This window comes from Nilaparvata lugens, chromosome 8 (genome assembly GCF_014356525.2).
Source record: "Nilaparvata lugens isolate BPH chromosome 8, ASM1435652v1, whole genome shotgun sequence".
NCBI lineage: Eukaryota > Metazoa > Arthropoda > Insecta > Hemiptera > Delphacidae > Nilaparvata > Nilaparvata lugens.
In genome coordinates, this window is record NC_052511.1 from 42,237,349 (window position 1) to 42,258,308 (window position 20,960).

The 20,960-nt window shown below is 34.3% G+C and overlaps 1 protein-coding gene across 3 annotated transcripts in view; it reads left to right on the forward strand.

The window, feature by feature from the left end:
• LOC111043927 (AN1-type zinc finger protein 6) overlaps positions 1 to 20,960 on the forward strand; it is a 79,429-nt gene that overhangs the window by 31,234 nt on the left and 27,235 nt on the right. The gene's annotated exons all lie outside the window — the stretch shown is intronic.

Consider the following 20,960-nt stretch of genomic DNA (forward strand, 5'->3'; position numbering starts at 1 on the left):
TTTTTTGAAATTTTGTGAAGAAGTCAGTTGAAAATCCAGCATTTGATGTGATTGTCTTTTCTCACCAGAGTCCAGTTACGTGTAGTACAAAACAAGGACAGTGCACGAAAAACGTAGTGAAACCGGATTGAATTATTTGTTTGAGATTCCCGCTATGCTGTCTCCGCCAAGGTTGTTCCTGTTGTTGTTTTCAACTTTGGTCGCCAGATTTATTTTCTTTCCGTATTGGCTGAAGTTTCGTACGTCTGAAGGTCTGCTATTGGTCGAAACTCAGATTTCAATCTTTTTATCGGCTAGTTCACTCACCATTGGTTAGACATAACCTCAAAATTCAATGTCTGTTCCTCTTAGGTTCATAAAAGATTATATAATAATAATGTATTATTTCTAAATTCTAACAGAAACATTATTTCTAACCATCAATAAAATCTGTGGTTTTTGACAATTTCTTAGTCTTTCTATTTAATAAATCTCTAATTGCGAATTAATGTTGAACTTGTATTATTGGTGCTGGTTTTCATCCAACGAAGATAAGAGTATGTTCATTCTTTGGTTGGAGAAGCCTGGACCAAGTATTTGAATTAGCAGTGATTATAGAACATGCAGCATCCCATTCAGCATTTTGCTGACTCCTGATTACAATAGTTATAATGTTTCTATAGTCGGTAAAGGTTTTATAGTAGACTATGTCCGCTGCTTTGGATTGTACCAGCTCCTAGCTAAGTTAATTAATAGTGCTGTATCTTCCTTTAAAGTAAATTGAATGAATTTCACCATTCAATCCAAGGAAATATTTGTACTTATTTCTATGATTGGTACAATTTCGCTGATGTGTGACCCAATTGTAGATTTGCTGACTTGCTCGGCTGACATTCACTGCCATCCATTATCAAGCAGGCCATCTTGTTACAAAATAGCTGCTGAGCCGTCATAGTCGTATCATAATATCACTCTCACTTTTCAATGTGCCTCTCTCTTTGTCACTTTCTCTTTTGGCAGCATGTTGTCTGATACTTCCAGACGGCAGCAACTTGGCTTCTTCTAGCCAGCCAGCTAGCCTAGCCGCAGGAAACATATCATCTGTCCCCCTGACTAGACTAGATGCTGTACATCCGAGAGTGCTTGGGGTTTCTTTGTGAGGTTTCGTTTCTATCTTCCAGTAGTACAGACAGTGTAGGAGAACATTTTGTTATTTATTCATTTATTAATCAGAGTCGCAAATCACAATATACAACAATATGATCGGGAGAGGACAACAGTTAGAGCCCAAAATTGTTTATCTCCCAAATTTTCATAGATATAAGATAGATGATTTATTCATTCAGTAAAATAAAGTAAAATTAGTAAACATTCATCTTGAAGATACATGGCTATACAGATAAGAAGATACAGAAGATAGGAGTACATTATACTGTATTTTCCTTCTGTTGTTTCGTTAATGTAAATCTAAAAAAGTCTGCTTTCTTCATATAATAGAATACAAGAAATTTCTTAGAAAAGTTATCGACCTTTAGTCAGTGAGTATCGAATGTAACATTCAATACTCAATGCCTTTAGTTGATTTTTTTTCAAGTGTAGCTGATCAGCATGCAAAGTAACGTTGAACAAATTAACAGCAATGTTTTCCATACACTGTTCTTTTTAAGACTGTAATAGTCTTCCCACAATATAGAACAGTCGATAAAACTATTTATTATGTTCTTTTAGTTAATTGACACCCCTATTAATTCAAAAACTCCTATTCATATTCAAGTTTTTTGAATTTTCACATCATACGTTAATCTATATTGACAAGTTCTATGATAGTGAAGACTCAGTTACGTAATAAATGTAGCAACGCCTAATTGAGCTAGTTACTATACAGTACTATGTTTGCTATCTATCAATCTAGGCTATCTGCTATAATAATTATGAAAATCAGCAAAACGATTCTATGAGTGAGATTAGAACTAGAAGTATTACATAGTTGACCGAGCGAAATGAGGTGTAAGATTCAAATCGACGGTTTGTTCAAATGTTTGAATGTTGCTCATTCACGGCGAAACGCGGAAATAGATTTTCATAAAATTTGACAGGTATGTTCCATTTTTAATTGCGCGTCGACGTATATACAAGGTTTTTTAGAAATTTTGCATTTCAAGGATAATTTAAAAGGAAAAAGGAGCCTCCTTCATACGCCAATATTAGAGTAAAAATCAGACTATAGAATTATTCATCTTAAATTAGCTGACAAGTGATTACACAGATGTGTGGAGAAGCCAGTCTATTGCTGTATTTCCATAAGGTCTATAGTTTCAATCAGGTACTTGTAGATGAAAATTCTGCGTGAGGTCTACTGTTCACAGAACTACTAGTATTTAAGTGATACCACCTGGAAGAATTACACGTTTATTTGAACACATAGAAGTTAAGTGAGAGACTGAGAGATGTGAATGGAAGGAGAGGAAATTGAGTGCAAATAATTTTATGAGATGTTTGCAAATGGATTTATTTTGTGAATGTGAGTGGTGAGGAGGGACAAAGACAAAGATGAAGTGTGAGAAGGGAGGCGGAGGAGTGAGTCAACAAAACGAGCGCAATAAAAACGGTTGAAATTATTATCAGTGTGCTGCTATCTGAATTTAGTACGAGTTGTATGTGTGTAAGAGTAAGAGAGTGTGAGTGAAAGAGATGCTAGCATTATCTAATTGAGCTCATGGATGTAACACGTGACCAAGTAGTCACAATCGGAAGGAGATAATGATAGCAAAAGGCTAAGGCACTCCCCAGCAATCAGTTTTACTGCTCTCTCGCGTTGCAACAAACGCTAGGCTCTTAGTAAAAAAGTTGAAAACTACAGTAGGTTAAGATAATTATTATTTATTGTTCAAGGAACGATGAAAACTCTGTACTGATAGTGCAAAGGGAGCAGAAAAAGATCGGCCTTTTATTCGTGGAACTCACTATTCTCAATCTACAAGATAAATTGAAACGCAATGAAGACAGGAATATTATTAAAAAAAAGAGAAACATGGAAAACCAAAATTAGCCTTATATACATTACAATACTTTTCATTCCAATTTCACAAGGAGGCTGCTTGTGCTATATTTAAATAAATATGAAAACTGTCGTGGCTATGAAGAGGAGTTCTAGGAACTACTGTTTTCAGCATGAATGTAAAATAATAACAGACAAAATACAAGGCTTGTATCTGTGGTAAAATGTAGAGAAAACTAGAGTTTAGCCACTGACCTTACATAAAAAGGGTTGCAGGTCATTGATAATGGAGCCTTGCTTGTCAAAAACTGACAATACTTGAGTAAACATAACTATTTGTTTTTTCGATCGATGATCAGTCGAATTTGTATAAGAATTTATTAAGCTTAATTCCGTGACTACTCCAGCGACTGGAGTTGGATATACTTTTTAAAAAGTCTGTTGTAAGTTTTACTGTAATTGTATTTTCGGGATTTCTTTCCTATTCACGCACAGTTTCTGTTCATGAATGAAATTCAATATTCATTTGCGAAATATATTGGAGATTAATATGTTATCACTTGAGAGAGTTGTTTTCAATCTAAATACTTATAACTGCATATTATGTATTACGATTGAAACGGGTCTTTCTTGACTGGCCACTTCACTAGAAAGGATATTGAACAGCTGCTGTTCTAGCTTGTTCTTGATATATATACCAGCACAAAGGACATATAGTACATGTGTAGTGGTCCAAATTTATAGTTTTTATGTCCTCAACTTGGAATTGTTTCAACAAGGCCTAGCAGCTCACGGAAACAACTCAAATTCAAGTGGCAAGCAATATTTGGCAAAGCGACTATGTCAATGACACAACACGATTCAGTAGCGGATTGCCTGCCCACATACTATTCTCTTGCCTTCGTATGTGTTGGAGGCCTTTGTTCTTTTTGTCTTGTCTGCTTCAAGAACAGAAAACGACTGTTGAACAGTGAAGAATGACCAGCCACAACTTTTTTCCTGTAAACTTGTTTTTGAAAAACATGTGTTTCCGTGAACAGCTGACCTCTCCCCTTCCCCTCCCGTATAATTTGTCACCTTGTGGTGGGTATTCTTGGCGCCGAGGTCAATGCTACTTCCGAATTTTCCCCACTTCCTTCCTAGTTTTTGTTTTCGAACGGTTCCGTTGCTCGCGGAATGCAAACGAACTTCTTTGTTTTTATTTCTCCCTCTCTCTCACCCTTACTCTTTCTCTCTCTCTCCTGTCTCCTGTTGATGAGTTAAGGGTTAAGTGTAAGAAAGGGCCGACTGCGCCCTTACTTCGCCCTCCCAGGTATGAAATAAAGGCAGTCATTCTATTCTATTCTGTTGCTCATCCATCGCTATCTTCAAGCTGCCCTCTTGACTAGATTTGGCAATATTTTGTTGATCTTATTTTTCGCCTGTTCTCTCTCCCTGTTGCTCTCTCACTCTCCTCTTATCTTGTCTTCATAACTGTATTCCGAAGTAGATGTATGTAACTTGGAAATGTTCAGCAAACGATAAAGATATTAGTCAAATTATATTACTTTCAAATCAATCTTCCTTTAGTAACTGGATACATTTCTTTCATAGATTGTTCAAAATAATAATTTCTGTTTGACCCCTTTTAATTTTTTCAATATGAAATTTGTAACAGATTCATAAGGAGAAGAACAAGCAATCTTTTACATAATCTTTTAATACATCCTGATCTATCCAATTATTTGTTACTTCACATATTTGCATCACTGTATTTCCCCATCAGATTATTTTTTGTTCTGTATGTTTCTTAGTAGCTCACATCTCAGTTTCTTCTTCCCTCTACCTCTCTTATTCATTTCATGAGAATAAAGATCATTCATCCTCTACTTATGCTTTCATTTTTTCATCTCTTATTGATCATCATTGATCAGATTCTCCCTGTTTACTCCTTTCTACTATCTCTTTCTCGCATAAACAAGACCTCATTTTAGTTTCCCATGTTCCTCTCTTTCCCTACTCTCTCTCCCCCCTCTTTTTTCTCTCTCTTTCTCTTTCTCTCTCTCATTCGCTTGCGTCACAGAGATGTGTGTTTCTGTTCTTATCACTGTTATAACCACTCTTTGTCAACTGAGGTGTGCTCAACTTGTTTTTCGCAACCAAATTTACTTCTAATATAGATATGATGTATCTATTCTGTCACTCAATTCTCTCAATGCTAGCCTACCGCAACAGACTGTCCATCACATTTCTAAAATCTGTAAATATTAAAAATTGGCCTCTATAATTAAAGTTACTTACATAATATACTTATATCTTCATTTCAATTAACATACTTAGCTAGTTTCATTAAATTTGTTTATACATACACAAATTTTACTGTATCACTGTACGTATTGCTGGAATGATTGATTTTTAGAAATGACAGCCCCAGTATAGATTTACTTCAGTTTAATATGCTGTTAACATGTTAACAGTTGGTGAACATAAACGAACAGTTATTCAATAAAATTACAAAACGGTTAGTAATGAATAAAATCATGCATTACAGGACTAGACTAAACTAAATGAATTCAATACGCTTCTAGTCCATCTCATTCTATAATCATCAGAGATTTATCATTCGCTCTGAGACACTTCAGAAACTATGAACTTTTATCTCCTATTTATGAGTTTGAAAATCGCATCGGCTGTTTGGAACCGACCTAAAGACTAGGGTCCACTCATCATCACCACTTCTTCTCATTACACAAGTACAAGTCTGGAGCTCATGTGGGCATCACCGTCAGGAAAAAGATTTATTTAAAGCCGCATCGTAGTTTATTACATGGCACCTTACTTGAAGTTGCCAGTGTTGCATTGAATAATTCCATTCCTATTGCTATTTATGGGCAAAGCACGATGGGCAGACTCTTTTATAATTTACTGATGGAAATTGTAATGAACTGATGAATGGAATTAGAAATATAGGAAATGGTAATGCGATTGTAATGAGAAACATAGAAATTAGCAATAAAGCTAGAGTGAATTGATGTGCTGCATACAGGTGATGTTGTTCAATGTTGAATTCTATAATTTCTTCAAATATAACCTTGGATAACTTGTATAATTTTTTAATTTGTCTGAAGGTGAACAGAATCCCTATATCAGCAAGTAGGCCTACAGCATTATTAGTATCCTTACTATTCAAACATACTTTGATGGAAGGCATCTTGAGTATTATTAATATCGTCATGGTCCTTGACAAACCTAACCAAGGAAATAAGTTGATTAGACGGTCTGTATGTTGTTTAAACATTTGAAATTGCTGCTTCTTGTATGTTAATGTTATGAATGCAGTTTGATATTTACTTCACTTGCAATAATTATGTGGTCAGTCTTAAACAACATACATAATGGTTTCTGTTCACTGTTGTATTATGTTATAGTGTACAATAATAAAATACTGTAATTGGTATTGTGGCTTCAGAAATGTCGTTAGAGAGGTGTATGCATATTATGTAATGATGTATCTGATGCTCCGTATTGTATAGGGCTATCAGACCTTCAAATTACTTCGTAATTCTATTTTAGTCTTAGTCACTAATTTTTCAAGTTCATGTCAACTAGAATGAATTGAATTTTGTCTTGGAATTTTCAATTTCAATTTCATTTATTGCCAATTCTTCTTCTTTCTTTATCCGGCTCTACAGTCCTGGGTGGACTTTGACCTCCTCAACATAGTGCCTCCATTCGTCTCTATCCTGAGCACTCCGTTGCCACGCCCAGCACACGGAGGTCTCCAATCACGTCGTTCAGCCATCTTGTCCGTGGTCGACCTCTCTTTCTCGTCCCAAGCATTCTTTCTTCCAGGAGTCTTGATGTTACCCTCTCGTTACTCATTCTGGCTAAATGTCCAAGTCATTCAATCCTTCTGGCCTTCATGAAACGCACCATATTTCCTGCTCCAATGGCCTGGTCTATCTCAATATTGAATCTGGCTCTCCACACTCCTCCGTCACATATTGGTCCCCAGATTCTTCTCTACATTTCTCTTTCAAAAAATTGGTAATTTATTGCCAATTAGAATATTCAAAACATATTACATACTCTTTATAATATGACATATCATTAAAAATATGATGAAATAAACATAATTTACTCATACATATACTTTAATAAAATTAAAATAGAATAAAAAACCTAGGCATCACCAGCAAAAAGAAAATCTTTGCCCGATGGTGGGTGAGAGTTGCAAAACAGTAAAATAAAACATAATATTTCCAAATAATGCAGAAAGTTGAGGTTAAATTTAACTAGTAATTACAATAGAAACTTTATAACAGCAGAATCATAAAAAATCAAACAAATATTGTGCAGAAAAAAGGCTATAAAATGAAAATAAAAGAATTAAAATTAAATTGCTATATTTAAGGTAAAGAAATATTCCCTCTTAATCCACTCATTGACGCTCTTTTTACTAATTTTGAAATCGAAGTCAAAAGGTATTTCATTGATCAGTTTACTGCTTGTGTAAATTAGCTGTCTTCTGATCAATGAAAGTTTAGTAGGATAAACTTGAAATTCCTCTGTTACACCCGGTCTGAAATGATAAGTGTTCTTGATCAACTTTGGAAAGATATTTTTATTTTTTACCAAGTATTTTATTAAGACTGACATATAGTTGTCCCACGGTAAAAACATCAAAATCCAGGAAAATTAGATTTGTTGGGTATAACCTTGAACTAATTAATAATTAATTACCTTATGTTTTGTTACTGTGAACTGATAATTTTGCTAGAATTTTACCCTTGTGAGGATTTACAGATACGATACAGATATTCAAAATAATTGTTCTGACATTTATCCAACAGAATTAGGACATACGATAGGATATTCCAATTATGTTCCTTGTTGTGAAATTGCATATAAGAATTCAAATGCTATGTTGGTAGCACTCTGCTCTTGTGTTATTTTGGATGTCCTTATCATATTTTCTCCATGAGAATTCTCTCCAGTAATTGGACTAGACTTGTTGATGTGTTTTGCGAAATAACGTATAATTTCTTAGACGGAAATGAGTCATATTGGTGACTAACGAGCATTTTAGTCAGAAGTTGTTGCATTAGAGCATCAAAGGAGTCATCGAACCCATCTAGTCTGCGACGGGAAGAGATGCGTGGCAGTTTCAACTTATGTCGCACTTTTGTTTTCTGTCTGTTCTTTCGTGTCACTGCTACCGTAAATTTCAGCTCGTGACAGGTTAGTGCAGCAGTTTGCTTTACAGCCAATGAATCACTTAGAATTTTAGACTAGATAAAATGACAGTTTCTGCTCTGTTCGTTTCGTATAGTGTTTGGGGTTTTCTTCCTCAATAGTTTTGGATGTATTTCACGATAGTTGAACCATTGTCTCAATATTGTTTCCGGGTTGTTTCAATGGAGGTGTAGTGTTGGATAGCTTTTACCATGTTCCTCTGTATTTGCTGAGAAACGTTTTTGTAGTTGATAAGAATTGGAACAATGGAAGGGAAACATTTTTCATCTTATAAACCGTTGTCATGACACAGTTGGTTTACAAGTCGTTGAGAGAATAGTTATTAAATTAGCATTTAAATTGTGTGAATTGTGAATAGTTTTTAGTTTCAAATGTTTTAACTTCTTTCAACTACCTATAACAAACCTCTAAGTAACGTAATCTACAAAATCTGGTTATTCTCTGCTTCTACTTAACTAATTTTGACGTATGATTTTTCACCTGGTTTCTATCTCTTGAATTTTTCCCTGGATTATCAACTTCTCAACACAGAGGTTCTACTGTATTAATGACGAATTACTTTCTAAACTAACAATAAATTATATTATTACCTGAAGGTTTTATGATTGATTTCTGGTTGGCTGCCTAGCACGTGGCTTGAATTTGAAAAGTTTACAGGTGAGCGTGACTTGCCAAATCAAGGAGCACTGACTATAGTGAAGTCGGAAGTGAGAGAGAGTGAGAGAGAGATTGTGTGTGAGGAGAGGGCGGGGGGCAAACTACAGTAGCAGGGTCAAGGTGGCGTCATTCCACTCCCCTATTATAAATTCTGATTTGGTTTGCAGCCACATTTGCTTACAAAAGTAACTTTGGGAAAATCTCATGAGCTTAGTCATACATCATCTATAAAAAGTACTAATCAAGTTAGGAGGATAGTGATTTGTATCAGTTGTCTGTTAATTTGTAGTTTTTTTTTCAAATTTATGATTCTTATAATTTTCAAAAAAATCATTTGAAGATATTGCAGTTGGACTTTGTTTTCTCGATGTGCATCGAAAGAGTCTAGTTGATTATATCAAGTGACCTATCAATAAATTTTGTTCAATTTCTCGATGTGCATCGAAAGAGTCTAGTCTAGTTCATTATTTCAAGTGACCTTTCAATATTTTTTTTCAATATACTAACAATTATGAGTTCAACAGTGCAGTTGAAAAACAATAATCTTATTATGGCAATTTCTGTATTTATAGCCAGCAATTTCTGTATATTTATGTTCAACGGATCTCCAAACCGACTCTAACGATTTTCACTTTTTCTCGAAATTTGGAACATAGTAGGTTTATGATATAAAAATTCGATTGCACTAGGTCTCATCCTTGGGAAAACTCGCTGAACTACATTAAAAGGATAAATTCATCCCTGGCTGAAACAGCTGAGACTTTCGTCGTCTGTGAATAGTAAAAAGTGAGCGAGTGATTCTGTGGAAAATCAAAATATCGCATAAGCTGACGTATAGCCAGCTGTAAAATATAAACACGATCATTTTAGAGAATAATTTATTATTGTGTTCTGTTTATCAATAAATAAAAATAACGAGCGAAGCTCGGTGCCCCGATATTAATAATAACCCATCCAAAGGGAAGTGATTCATCAATAGCTGCTACTAATCTTTTGTTATCTATTCGGTCAGATTAGATAAGTGCCGAGCTCCTGGTACTACTCCGTTATGACAGGCTGAAGCTATACGCTCAAAGAGTGGGTGTAGGATAAATCATCCCTAACCGAAAAATACTATTATTCTTGAAAGATTCTTGTCACACATGTAAATCTTCAATTATTTGCAAACTATTCACAATAACGATCTTAGCCCAGCACGACAAGGTTCCGAGCAACCAATAACATGAATCAATCGGAACAATAATTGAATCATAAGCCTTATGATGGTCTATGTTCATTGGAAACTAATAATTATTATCATTTATTAGTATTTTCCACTCATCCTTATTACCTCAACTACGCCCACAACACTTGTGATATTTTTAAGTGTAAAAATAAAGACAATTATGTATCTACCTATCAACTTCAAATAGCCAGGAAAGTTTAAATTGTCTATCAAACTTCAAACGTTGAATTATGGTTTAGGCTACAGTTGTAAAATAGGAAAGGCCGCATTGACTACAAGGAAATGAACGTCTGAAATGATGACGCTGAAAGAAGAAGAAGAAGAAGCAGAGAATACATGTCGGATGTTGAAATGCAATCGACAGGTAATAGAGGTGGCGCCAATTGCGGTCTCAAGGTGGTTGCGCGGTCGGCCAAGAGCAAACTAGAGTGCAGTGCAGGGAAGGTGGCCTTCTATTGGCTGCCAATCTCACAAATAATTGCATTGCCGGCCGGAAGAGTCACTACTTGACGATTTGTGCGGTTTTTGTCGTGTGTTGGATTAAAGAGAATATTGTTTGTCGTGTGTTGGATTGTTGTTTGTCATGTGTTGAATTGAACAGGATTGTTGTTTGTCGTATGTTGGATTGAACAGGGTTTTGGTTTGTCGTGTGTTGGATTGAACAGGAATATTGCTTGTGCAATGGAAATAGAGAAGGATAGGAAGAATTGTTCGAATATTGTTTTGCAGAAGATAATAAAAATTATTGGAATAAGAGTTAGAAAATATTTGGAAAACTAAAGGAAGAGGGTTGATAAGAAGCGTACAGTAGTATTAGAGGAAAATGTTGGGATAAATCACGTAGGATATTATCAAAGACAATAAATGAAGCTAGTATTCTGTTTCTCTATCATGATATCTAAGTAACATGATAGATATATCAAGGTGCTGTGTATACGGGTGAAGTAGATCGTATTAAGGTACTGTAATATAAAGGTGCGTACAGATTTACACGCCGCGAACATGAGCAATTCACTTTTAATCAGCTGATGCCAAGCTTTTTATATCTGTATCTTACCGTTTCTGTAAAAATACAGATATAATCAGCTGATTAAAAGTGAATTGCTCATGTTCGCGGTGTGTATATCTGTACGCACCTTAAGAGTTTAGGACAATTATTTTGTGTTATGATTCTACAGCTTTACGAAAATATCCTATAATAAAATATGATGATGAGAATTTTGAGGAACATCTTCCCCCTTTTTTAATAATGCATGTAAATAAATTTAATAAAACCAACAGGTTGATTGATGCAAGGCTAACAACAGGCTACAACTTATTTTTAAGTCTTCACTGGTCTCTTCAATTTTTCCATTACGAAAGGATGGCTGATCCAATCAATGATGACGTCAGTGGTGTCGTAACTTCCACGATTTCTTGAGGTTTCGTAGTGCTTCTCCTCTAGTGCAAATATGGCAGATTTATCAGAAAATAATTATAGTTGGATACTGAATTACTGAGATTAAAAAGGGTGGATAGAATAAAGATTTATTATATTATACTAAAAAGGTGTAGCATAAGTAGTGTGGATGCACTTGTAATAATTGTATTAATATAGTGATGTATGTGAAAGTATGAGGAATTAATTTATGTAATGATGAATAGAATAAAGTTCTAGTATATGCTGTAAAGGTACAAGCATGATGAATATCTTCATAGGTATATTATTGTACATTATTATTTCCTTCATGGGACTTTGATTATAGGCATTGAGTTGATTGATTCTATTCATATTATAGGTATTGGAAAGACCTGATTACTTTAGAAATTAGTCTACATAGATTGTTTCATAGGTAAAGTAGTGCAACATATTATACCATAGAGTAGAAAGAGCATGGAAGAACCAGATTGTATACGAAGGAAGTTGTACTGCATAAGGAAAATAGTTCTTGTTGATAACTAGATAAATTGATTGGTAGAGATTGAAGTGGGAATAGAAATGATATTATGATGTGTGAGAAGCAGATGAACTGGAGTTGTAGGCATGGGAGTCATGAAATAAAGAGGAAGAATAACATTATAATTATAACAGAATAAAGGAGGAGTAGGAAGCAATGCAATTGAATTGGAGAAGGAAGAGTTGTTTGCCTGCAAGGTTGGATGCCTGATAAGGCGTCTCGAGGCTTTCCGCCCAGTTATCTCGTCTAATTTACGGTTGTATTCTGCCTAGAATTTTTTCTTCTTTCCAAATGTCAAGATTATTCCTGTGCCCTTATTTGTGGCCTGTTGATAATGTCTTCTGTTGTGTACTTGCACATCTAATTACCTGTCTTGCAATTCCGCTTATAATTTGTTAATGTGGTTTTCTTAATTAATTTTGTTTTTTCTGTGCTCAGTTTATCTTGTGTGTTTTTAGGTGTTGTTCTCATTGAGTATGATCAATTAAATGTGATTTTCCTCAACTGATTCGGGTTTTTCGTGATTGTAATTTTTTATATGTTGCTCTCATTGAAAACTCACAAGACAGGATTTTTGGCTACTTTTTTTAAAGCTGATGATCTCATTTGATTTGTTGTTTTCATTTCAATTCTCATAAGATATTCTCAATTACTTTTTATAGTCTATACCAATCTTTCCTATGTTGATTAGTTTTTTGGTCATTGTTAATTTATGTTCATGAATAATGAGGTGAGTTAATATTTAGAAGAGTCAATGATGTAGGCTTGTCTGCCATTACTTTTTTGAAATCTCTAGGTTTATTATATTCAATTTCTATTCAATAATTCATCAAGGTATTGAATCTTTATTGGTTTTCTTTAATGAGAGTTTTTTGAATTGAGCGTAATGGGAACGAATACTGGAAACTCAGTTATTTCTCAATCCAATTTATTATTGTAAAGATCTAGAATAGAATTTTATTCAGTTATCTCACTGTTTCATATTAGGTCTACGCTACGTAATGTTCACTGTGCTACGTCATGGAGATAGTGCTCCTCTAGCACGACATAATATTATGTTGGTGGACCGTAGAAATAGCAGAACATTTTCAAATTTATATAAAAAAAATGTCATACCTTCATAGAAAACGTTACATCCAAACAGAAAATTTTTATTAACTTGAAATTTGTCAAGGCCTTGTCCTATAAAGCACAATGATAAGAAAAGTCATTGACCATGACCCACTCGTTTTTGAATAAAAATTGAACGCATTGTCGGCTTTACCTCAACTACTATTGACAACAGTAGACTCATTCATTCAGTGATTGATTGATGAAATCGATGGATTGGTGAAAGGAAGACTGGGAGGGGCTCTGATTGAGACACTGAAATGCTTTCTGTTTAATCGAGTAGGGAGGGAAACCTTTCTGCCATCCTGTTTTACAATAATAATTGTATTCATGTTGAATCCAGTGACCTAAAAACAGCTTCTTATGTATATTGCTCTATTTTCAAATTATAGTTAATGAAGGAAGTGTCTGAAATAGTTGAGAGTTGAATCAATCTCATATCATTTTGTATTTGTAATTCTGGGGCTGAAGTCAATTAATAAATTTCAATTCCGGCTTATGATTGTTTTATTATTTTAATTAATAGTTTTATTCTCTTTCAGTGGAATGAAACGGTCGTTTATTGTATTCGAAATGTATTCTTGTTGAATTTTAGCAGATATAATAACCAAGTCATTCCTGATTGGCTGATAACTTGTCTTCATGTAATCATCGAGTACTAATAGATCAGAAACATAGACAATACACATCTGATATTGGTTGGATACAGAAAAATAAATTAGACATGAGCAACTCAATTTGAAATATTGCATGATAACGACCTGATATTATCAAAAGCACTAATTTATTAAAACAAGTTGATATACTTATTTCACCATTATCATCAATCTCTAGTGGACTGGAAACAAAAGTATAAGTGAACGGTGAAGCTCTACGATTGGCCATTAGTTGTCGACCAATGGGAGTTGAGTTCTACTGTCATTGGCCGAGACTAGACTACATGGGAACTAGTGGGGCGTGTCTAGTCCCGGTCAATTACAGTAGAACTCAACTCGCATTGGTCGACAGCTAATGCCCGATCGCAGATCTTCACATTTCACCAACACTATAATATTCTGCTGCTCAATGATTAAGCTTTCAGTTCACTAGATTTTGGTAATGGTGAGAAAACCGAAATTATGATCTCAAATTTTTTTAATTAGTAGTTTAGACAATATCAAGGCGTTTTCATCCAATATGGATATCTACTACATAAAATTCACAACACTAAAATTTAATTTGAAATAGATGAATGAAACAAAGAAAGTCTTTGAGGTAACGTTGCACGTGTGAAGACAAAGCAAAACGTCACATTATTCTATGTTTATAGATATCATTGAATTTGCTTGCTTTTATTATTTGTGAGACCAGTATTACGTAAGATTTTCCTGTAAAGATAACGTGGACAATAATGTTCATTGTCGTGGTCAAGTCTCTAGATTCGCTAAAAACGCATTAATTGAACTCGGTACAAGAGAATAGGCATGCTCTGCTAGGCTACTACTGAAGCTGATTGTGGCTTGAAGCCCTGTCTCGGCGCGAATTTATAAATAACAAAACGCCTCTGGATATAGATTGGAAAGTAGAGGCTGTTCAAGTACCAGGTGTGATACAGCAGTTGGAGAGAGCGAGAGACAAATTGAGTTGGTGTGTTGCCCGTCTTTGTCTTGTGCGTTCTTTGGTCGTGTATTTTGGCGCATTGCCTCACTACTGGTATCAGAACTTGTGTCCATTTGCTGTTAATATGTGTGTCTGTTTATTTTGGGCTAGACTCATTAAATTTTCAAGTGATTGTGGTAGTGTATATTATGGAGCATCTAACATTATTTCATTTGCCTAGCCTATCCACCTCTCAATTTATGTTTTTTGTTTACGACTTGACAATTCCATAAGATTCACCTATGGTCTTATCAATAATTTCGATGTTGTGAGTAGTTTCTCATTCTCCCTGACTTGTGATTCTTATAAAACAAGCCCCAATTGACATAGATATTGTTGTCAAGGATAATCCTTATTTTCAGAATGATATTGAATTATAATTTTAAATTATGAAACGTACAATCGAATGGTCATTCGACTTTGGAATGGATTAGCCCATTGAATCTTCATTCACTATGCCCACTTTGAAAGTCCTCTATCATTACTATATAAGCTATTCTTTACTCATGCATACTAAAATGGTAGTATATCTTTGTTTTATCCTAGATGTTGGAAGTTACTGGACTTCCTCTATTTGACAAGAGATTGTCAACGACATGAACTTTCAGCCTCCTGACCATTTTCCAGAGACTGTTCCTTTCTAGAGAGTAATAATCCTAGAGAATTGGTTTTACTCGATAAAACTGAAGAAGCATTCTCAACAAGTCAAACGTCTTCATAGAGACAGACAATGAAGCAATTGCACTGGGAATATGATGTGATAGCTATGCCAATTGTAGAAGTCGAATACAGGAAGATATGTTTTCAATTCATCATAAAGTAATTACTGGAGAAGTATGTGAGAACAGGATGTAAGTTGTGAATTCAAGTGATGAATTTATTGATAGCAGTGAGTTATCAAATGTATGTCATTATGTATCGTTTGAATTAATAATTATTATTAACGATTTGTCAAATTCAGTAAAATTGATACTGATGAATTCCATATAATCAAAGATGAAGAATATTTTCGTAATTATCATTGAGGTAGAAGCTATAAAAGAAACATTTATAATATTAGTTAATACTGTATTAAATTTTTATGGTCGATATGAATAGAAAATTGATTCCTCAAGTAGACTATTAGAAATAATAAAATAAAACATGGTGTCTTTTACAATGTATATTGTATATTGTCAATTTTCCAAAATATCAAGTTCACAGCTGGATTATACGCATTATACACAAAATATCTACCGTCTCTGATTTGTAGCTGCTATCAAATCTCAGTGGAAAATTCCTGGAAAACCATTGTATAAAATGCCTTATGAATCCTGTCCCGTTTATGCATAGCACGCTCTCAAAATCATGATTGGTGTTACCGTTCGCAGAATTCCGTTTTTCAGAAACGTTTTATAAATCCACAAAAAGAGCGACCCTCAAATAGAACTAAACATTTCCAGGAATTGAAGATCTGTTTTGCTTAGTAATTGTTTGGTGGAGCGCTGCGCTCGCACGAGTCTTCTTGGAATTTGATTGGAAAAGGAAAGTATGGAAGCAACAGCCATAGAGCATTGAAAGAGAAGGAAATAGGATTACTGGTAAGAGCAAAAGAGCAACAATAGGAGCAGAGCAGCAGCAGCAGCTTACGTCTGTGAAGAATACAGCGAGCGTTTTCCTGCTTTCGATTTTTATTGCAACTAGATAGTCTAGAACACTGGTTCCTTGACAGGCTTCATTATTCATTATGTATTTTTTGGCCAATGGAATTTTTCTTCGTCTTTACCCCAATTTGCATGCTTCCATTATTTTCTATTCCTTATTTCCCTGTTCCATGTTTTCCAAACCGTGTTATCTTTTAATCCTTTTTTCGAACCCAATTCGCACTCTTCCATTATTTTCTACTCCTTATTTTCCTGTTCAATTATTTCCTCCTCGTGTTCTTTCTTGATCCTTTTGCCGCGCGTGTCTTAAGAACATTTGGAATAGGATCCACGTCTTTGTCAGATTTTAAGATTCTACTGTACACCTCTGAAATTTCGTATTTTAGTTCCGCCACTTCCAACTATGACAGATTCAGCGCTGGAGAGAGTTCGTTTGGAGGAGTAAAGACATATTGGAAGTCTAGAAGTGTCTCCCCCACCAATTGACCATTGCTACAAGTGAGCAACAAAAAGGAGGGAGAAAGAAATGACAAAAACCTCTGTCTCCATTCATGATTTCTGGTTCTGGAACAATGAGTCACGTTCCAACCAAGACACGACAAAGTATATTTGGCTACTACGTTATTGAATGCTAGAAAAGGGACAAAGCTATTCTCATGAGTGCTGCTCGTATCTTGAAATGCAACATTCCAACCTATTTTACACCAATTTGAACAAAATCATTGCTAGATTCTCTATTATATCAGTAGGCCTATAACTGTTATACAGTATGTATAAATCTGTTATACAAAAATAATTATTTATATTGATGACTCTTGGCCTTGTAAATGAGCGAGTAACGAAAAATCTTTCATAACAGGCATTTGTAAATTTAAAAATAAGGTAAGTTCTTGTCAGGTTTTGAATTGAAAAAAAAACAAATTCAAATTCAAATAAAATTTATTTCCGTAAAATAATACATTGAAAAAATTATTAGTTTTGTAATCTACAATCAATTCAAATCTAAATCGAATTTTTAGCATTATAGCAATATACATAGGCTACAGTTTACAATAAATCAAACTTGCATTAACAATAAATCAATAATAAATAAATATACAAATAAAATGAAATAATTGGAAATAACCCATAGGTTACAGAACCTGTTTGGGAAGAATGAAATTGTTCTTTTGAACAAGATGATTACAGTATGGAAAAGATTAGAACAAAAAAGATTATAGTAATGGATAAATAAATAAAATTGAAAATATATAAATAAAATGAATAGAAAAAAGAATAAAATAACAGTTAAACATTTTCTTGGAACATTAAAGCCTCTAGAAGTGCTGCATTCACCAGCTATTTTTTAATCAATTTAGACGGATTTGTTGGAAAAATTATGTAGCTTCAAGTAAACATGCTAGATAATGTAAATTAGTTTTATAGAATAGGATTAATTATTAATTTACATTGATAAACTACAATAAGTCAGAAGATTATTGAATTATATCCTAAAGGTAGTCAGCCCAGGAATTCAATATCACATAAATATACACTATACTGTTACTAGAACTACTATTACACTAGAAACTGAAGCTACTATTATACCCTACAACTTCAAATTTATCAATATCAGAAGAAAACTTTTCTCCGTGAGTGTTCTCAAACACAAAATGTGTGCGAGAAGTACAAACTCATTACTTGTTTTAAAATGGAAAAATTAATCTAAAAAAGTATTATTAATAATAAAAAAATAATATAAAAGAAGTAATTGAAAATATATTTCTATGTATTTTAAATATATATTTCAGCGGAAGTTGAGACAGATAAGACGATAAAATATTTTGATGGTCTTCAAACAATATTACGTGAATTTTGAGAAATAATAAGCCTTACTTCTTCTTGTTCTCCTTCTTCACCTTCTCCTCTTTCTTCTCCTATTCCTCCTTCTTCACCTTCTCCTCCTTCTTTTTAATCTTTTTCTCATTCCTCCTTCACCTTCTCCTCCTTCTTTTCCCCTTATTCTTCTTCTCCCTCTTTTCCATCCACTTCTCCTCACTCTTTCCGTTCTAAATCTTCTCATTCTCCTCCTCGCTCTCACTCGTTTCTTTCTCTTTTTCTCTCTGCACAAATGCCCTTACCGGTGCAATGAACAATGAAAAATGACTTTGTTAAAAATGAAAATATTGAAATTTTGCAAAATTGAAGACACAAATATAGAATTGAACACAAACCATAACTACTACTATAAAAGGAGAAAAGGAAGAATAGTTATGTTTGTATAATTGATTGTGTTTGAGATGTTGTGGTATTTCTCCATAATGGAAAATAAAAACAAATATTGTCACATACCACTTATTTATTATTAAAACTTACATTAAAGTAATGTAAGCCTAGGCCATTATGAAACCTAGGTACATTACTTTAATGTAAGTTTACTTTAATAAAGTATTACTTTAATAATACTTTCATGTAAGTTTTAATAATAAATAAGTGGTATGTGACAATATTTGTTTTTATTTTCCAGTTATGTTTGTGTCATCATTATTTCTTCTTACGTGCTTCTTGCGCCTCAATAATCCAATCTGGATTTCGAATTGGCATTGAACGCGTGTGTCGAGGATCAACAAGTTCCGGCAATACACAGTCCATATAAAATTTTTTCACTTGTTCAAGAATCTTCGAACTCCAGAACTGCTCATCTTTGTATACAGTAACAACTTCTGTCCCCTTTGGCGACCATATACAAAATAAGCAGTACTGACGTTTCGTAATGTGGAGTTGTCCCTGTATTTGATAGTAGTAGTTATGGTTTGTGTTCAATTCGATATTTGTATCTTCAATTTTGCAAAATTTCAATATTTTCAACTTTGCTGCTTCCCTTCGGAGTAGGTCCTTTATTGTCTGAGGGCATTTGACCTCCACAATACCATGCCCATCTTCTAATAATCCATCCGGCGATGCTGCCAGAAATGGAAAATCGGCATCAATGAATAGCCCACATTTCAAAATTTTTTGTCCAGCTATCTCACTAACTTTTTTCAGAGCAGCCTCCTCGTTCATCCTCCCATACTCCATTGCTGAACAATTTTTACCGCCCCCATACAATAGTTCGCGAACTACATTTTCACATCCGGTATTTGGCCTTCTCTTGCTTATTCGTCCAAAATTTGATGCAGTAATCCTTTTCTGTGTCTCTTCAAGCCATTCAGCGGAGTGATGCTGCAGGACAGTCCTCCTTTCCAACTGGTGACGGCTCTCTTCTGATAACACCAGTGAGGCTAAAAACCTATTTTTCTCAATGACAAGTTCTTTTTCACTGATGTCAGGGCGTTGAGCATTCGGTCCGTAATCATGGTCAACTGTTGTTTTTTCACTTCTGCCTCTGCCCCTGGAATTACAAAAAAAAAAACAAGATCAATAGGACTATTCATAGGTGGCAATGACGAATTTCCCATTCAAAAAATAGTGAAAATATATTATGGAAAATGCAGTAAAATTAGTGTAAGATAGGTCTGCCGATTACACTATTCGTAATTGACAATTGACATTTTTTGAATGGGTGTTTTCCAAGTTCCCTGAGCTTTCATAGCATAGAATCGTGAAACTGTTCAATATTTCTAAAAACGTTGACATGTATAATTGTATATTCGATTGAGAATTGAAGCTTTATTACTCAAATTACAAATGGAGATATATTGATTGTTATGGTTCTTGATGAAGGAAATTATGGATGTGTATCAAATATTAGCTTACCTTTTGGAAGCCCAGTATTGAATTAACGCTGTTCCTCTTCGTTTAAGCGGTTTCGCGCTAAGTTTCAATCTGCGTCCACTTTTGTGTCTAAAGAGTCGGCGACTTTGATGAGGCTTCGGCGTTTCGTCCATTTTTTATGATAAATAATTTGGTCGCATGCACTTCAACATTTTTATAACATTTCACGTAATTCGAAGTCAATAGGAATAGAATAGAAAAAGTATTATTCACTAACAAGGATTGTCTAGAATAAACAAGGCAAAACGTTTCTATAAATGAAAACCCATAGTAACTTATCACAAATGACTGGATGAACTGTCACTGTCACGTTTCAACGAACTAATAAGTCACACATGGCATGGATATGGCAAAAGCTAGCTGGAATTGAGAGACAGTGAGAGTGTAACAGACTTCTCATCTATTCCCCTCCCATTCCCACTCTTTCTTGTGGTCATTCATCAATTCATTCATTGATACACTGCTGGGCAGTCTTAGTATGTAAGTAGTAGGTGGTGGGGGTTACGTTTCAACAGTAGAGCTCTCTGGAGAATAACCCTCGAACTAGGTTGGCAATGTAACGGTTCATTTTTGGTTCAAATTAGCAATTTAACGACTCAGTTTAATGCAAAAATATTAGGAATTTGAACAAAATTCAAACGGATTTAGATTTGTGTTGTTATTCTAAAGGTCACTGTATTTTCAAATTCGTTTCTCGATGCTTCTTTTTCAAAATAGCAAATTCATGTTTAAATAGCTAAAATAAGAAAAACTTGAAGAAATAATGAAATTATGAAAAGCGTATG